Source organism: Octopus bimaculoides, chromosome 14 (genome assembly GCF_046866305.1).
Source record: "Octopus bimaculoides isolate indiv1 chromosome 14, ASM4686630v1, whole genome shotgun sequence".
NCBI classification, from domain to species: Eukaryota; Metazoa; Mollusca; class Cephalopoda; order Octopoda; family Octopodidae; genus Octopus; species Octopus bimaculoides.
Genome location: NC_142941.1, coordinates 1239875 through 1244874, shown reverse-complemented (window position 1 = coordinate 1244874; position 5000 = coordinate 1239875). Strand labels below are relative to the sequence as shown.

Below are 5000 nucleotides of genomic sequence, written 5' to 3'. Positions count from 1 at the left end.
TATTCCGTCATCAAATGATGGAATAACCAGTGCACGGACATGCTAACCAACCCCTTGGTTTATCCCAGAAATGGCTGTAAGACTTCAAATTCATCTTACCCTAATTAAATTATTCTAAATGACCTGAGATACTCGTTCTGCCTTGGTTTTCATTTTCCCTCTAACACACACACACACACACACACACACACACACACACACACACACACACACACACACACACATATATGTATTTATTTATTTATTTGAGAATAGGTGTAATATATTTTAAGCTGGAACTTGTGAAAATCTGTGATTCATATTTTAGCTAAGTTCAGCTTAAAATAAATTTTATTTTATTACTCTTCACCATAATTTGAGTTCTTTGAGCTTTTGAGAATAACTTTACACACTTGTGTGTTTCCATCACACTGCCTCTCTCTCTCTCCCTCTCACACACACACACACACACAGAGTAAACTGCATACAATAGAATAAACACATAGAATAGAAGACACTTGTTTTATTGGTCTTTGTATGTGAATATGTAGTCTTTATCACACATTCATACTTACAGACAGATATATCACAGGACACACACACACACACACACACATATGTATATATATAGATATATATTTATGCACATATACATACATGTCCATAAATACGTATACATGAATAAACACAAAGACACACATACACATATACAGATATAGACACAGCATTCTATACAAAATCTCTCCCATGCATCTATATGAGAAATATATACACACACATTCAATATATATACACGCACGAATATATACACACACATTCAAATATACATACACACACATTCAAAGAAACATTGAGAAAGATGTACTCTATTTTTTATGCTCTTACACTGTCACATAAGCACACTCATAGAGACAGACACATATAGTGACAAGCATACGCTCATATACACACATACACACACACGCCTAACAAGCACACACACACACACACACTCACAAGCACACACACACACATTCGTACTTATAAATGCCCATTACTGCTTGCATGTATCATCAATATAAAAAGCACACACACACACACACACACACACAAATATGAATTGAAAATATACATATTTACAGAGAAGGACATACATATACAACATTGTTTGTGTGTGTGTGTGTGTGGATGAGCGTGTGTGTGTATGTAGATGTCTATGCCTGGTTTTACGTGTGTGTGTGTGTGTGTAGATGTGTGTGTGTAGTCACTGCTGCCCATCGTAGACGTTCAAACTAACTCACAAAATCACAGCCACTGTCATACCTCTGATACACACACACACACACACATGTAAACACAGATATACAGATGTACACACATTCATACATTCACAGACACAGACACGAACACACACACACGCACAAACACATACACACATGCTCACATACATTCACACAGTTGTACACACACACGGGCAATCACGCACTGATGGACACTCACACAAGCACACAAGCACACACACACACACACACACACACATACAGACACACAGATACACAGATACACAGACTCATGCAGAAACTCAGCATGGTTTGAACACAGGCCATGCGTGTGACAGTCTCTACCTGCAGAGTAACATAGAGAGAGTGAGAGAGAGTGGAAGCAAGAGAGAAAGGCCGTAAGAGAGAGAGAGAGCAGGAGAGAGAGAGAGCAGGAGAAAGAGATGGGGAGAGAAAGCGGGGGGGGGGATGAGCGAGCAGCGTGTCTGCAGCGTCAGTCAGGTCTCAACTCTGCAGCAGGATACATGCGTACAGTGACAACAGCTCTCGTGTGGAAGAAGACATATGTGGAGAGTGACATGGAGGGAGCCGGTTCGATACGGAGCAGGTTGCAGCTGCTCCAGCAGGATACATGCGTCCAGTCAGAGTAACACCAACTCGTATAGTCACACCAACGGCACACAGGCAGTTACATCGACTAGTAACATACATGCGTACAGTCACAATTAACAACAACAACAGCAACAGCAACAACACATGACAAGATGTACAGGTAAACATGGTTTTGTCACTTTCACCTTTTCAAACTAAACACATGTAGCATTGGAGGGAATCTTCAGCAGACTGGTGGAGGGCAGGGTTGGAGTGTCTCTTACGTGTTGTGATGGTGTGTTGTCATTGTGTGTTGTGGTTGTAGTTGTAGTGGTGGTGGTGGTGGTGGTGGGGAGTGTTGCAATATTGGTGATCGTGGTAGGAGCATCAAGTTTACATTTCTGTCAGAACTTTATTTTTTCAAAATGATATCATCATCATCATCATCATCGTCGTCATCACCATCATCATGGGTATGAAAACAGTTGGTGTTATTACTATCATGCTGACCACCACCAACACCGCCCTGCACACTGTCATCAGCATCAACATTATCGGTAACATTGTCACCATCACTATCTACATCACTAGCTTTGTACATTGTGTTATTGTACTCAGAGCCACCACCACCACAATATAAATGATAATAATTTGCATTTAGCAATAAAGTTTTTTATTTTAAACAAAAAATATTGTCTACATATGTATTTATAAATTAATGTAATGTATATATATGTGTATATATATATATGTATATACGTACACACACACTCACCTACATGTGTATACATATATATATATATATATATGTATATATAATTATATACTTGTATACATAGATGAGTTTGTGTATGTATGCATATGCATAAAGGATTGTATCTGTGTCTCTTCATGTAAAAGTGTATACACATATACATGCACAAATATGCACTGCCACATGTGTACATTAAAATGAGTGTATAGATACAGAGTGTGATATAGCTACATGTCTAAAGACATACTAAAACAGAAACTTCATGTATATATTTTCAAATGTATATGCATTTATTTATGTGTGTGTGTGTATATACATACATTTATAAATATATATATATATATTTATAAATGTATGTATATATTTACAAAAATATCTACAGACACATACACACGCACTCACATATATATTTATACATGTGTGTCCATTTATCTATCAATATATATGTGTGTGTGTGTGTGTGTGCGTGTGCAAGTCTTTATGCATGTATATAGTTATGTGTGTGCTTTTATATGTGTATGTGTGTACAGATACACATATGCACACACAAATACCGATATAATATCTATCTAGACATTCATCTATCTCTTTCTCTCTCTCTCTCTCCCTCTCTCTCTCTCTCTATATATATATATATATCAATCTATCTATCTACTTATATGTATTTATTTATATTTATATGCACACACACACACACACACACGCACGCATGCACCCACATACACACGCACGCACATACACACGCACATGCACACACACACACGCGCACGCACACACACACACACACACACACACACACACATACCAAGTCTTGGCCACCAGCCTGCAGCAACAACCTCTACCTTCTCCACTTTACAACAAAACATTGACAAAATAAAGGAAAAATGTCTTCTTTTGATTGACTTTGGACAATAATTCATGGAAGCCAGAATTAGTTGGTCTAAAATCTTTGTACTTCTACCTGTGTAACATTGGTGGGTAACCTTGTGCCCCGTGTGTATGCGAGATGGAAGTGAACAGTTGGGGGAAAAGCAGGGATGCAGGTTCAAATCACATAAATGCTGTCCCTATTTGTCATTACAGAACACATCATACATTAAAACATACATTCATACATATATACATGTCCACGCATACTTACAAATATATCTAGATATATACATACATATATATATATACGCAGACACACACAGACACATGCATATATGAATACATACATACAAACATACATCTTATCATTGTTTTAATGCCCACTTTTTCATACTTGTATGGGTTAGACAGAATTCATTGAGGCAAGTTTTCTACAGTAGATTTACTGCAGGGACTTCGTAGTTGCAGTTGGGGTAACAGTATTAATAAAATAGGAGATGGAATGATTAATAGAGTTTATTGGGTACAACACATGTTTCAACCTGTTCTGGGTCTCTTCAGGTATATCAATAAAAAAAGTCTCACTAAAGATTTCTTGAGTCCACTTACGTACCGCTATATGTCCATCAAATTCGAGATATATGTGTGTTGATACATTGATGATATGGTCACTGATGTTTTAGCAATGTGAATGTTTGTTGAGTCTCATGAGAGGAGTGATGCTGATGAAACTTCATTGGAAACAGGTGACCAAGTTGTAAGAAGAGAAATAAACCATTTTGCCAAATAATCTCTGTTCAGTACAGAAATCTTAGTTGGGAATTAAGATCCTGAGATAATCACCAGATCATCATCTCACACACCTACCTATTTATTTCTCTGTTTCCTTCTCCCTCTCTTTCTCTGTATATACATATATATGCAATTATGTATGTGTGTATGTGTATATATATAATATATATATATACAAACATATATATGCAAATCTAAACCCATTATTCTAGATATATATATTCATATGTGTGTGTGTGTGTGTGTGTGTGTGAAGGCACGTGGCTTAGTGGTTAGAGTGTTGCACTCAGGAGCATTAGAATAGGAGTTCAGTTTCCAGACTGGGCGGCGTGTTCGCTTTTTGAGCAAAACACTTTCATTTCCCATTGCTCCAGTCCACTCAGCTGTGAACGGGTGCACCCTGCTGCAGACTGGTTCACTGATCAGGAGGAATGTTGACCTTCTTGGCTAGTCAACAGGCTGGCATCAGTTGAAAGCTAAAATGATGCGAAAGTGCATTGTGACCAGCGAGGTATAACAACATCTGATAGTCTATTTGATCACATGATCATATGATTGTGTGATATATATATATATATATATATATATATATATATACACACATAATTATACTTTTACCATCAGAGAGCTGATAGTGACTTTGAAGTTCCAACTTTTGTTATATAGTCTTCCTGGAAAAGTAAAGTGTAAATATGCCCTCCCAAAAAGTATTGAGCAAATCTTCACACAGACTTGGTGCTGTAAGACAACATAAT

At 37.3% G+C, this 5000-nt stretch overlaps 1 protein-coding gene across 7 annotated transcripts in view; it reads left to right on the top strand.

Moving 5' to 3' along the window:
- The window catches only part of LOC106872615 (protocadherin gamma-C4), a 112533-nt gene that overhangs the window by 49354 nt on the left and 58179 nt on the right, over positions 1-5000 (top strand). For 6 of the 7 annotated variants that reach the window (XM_089362125.1, XM_089362123.1, XM_089362124.1 and 3 more), the window contains exon 1: positions 813-2010. The exons of the other annotated variant lie outside the window; for it this stretch is intronic. The gene's annotated coding sequence lies outside the window, so the exon portion shown is untranslated. Of the gene's footprint in view, positions 1-812; positions 2011-5000 lie in introns of those variants that run through there. 7 annotated transcript variants of the gene reach the window in all.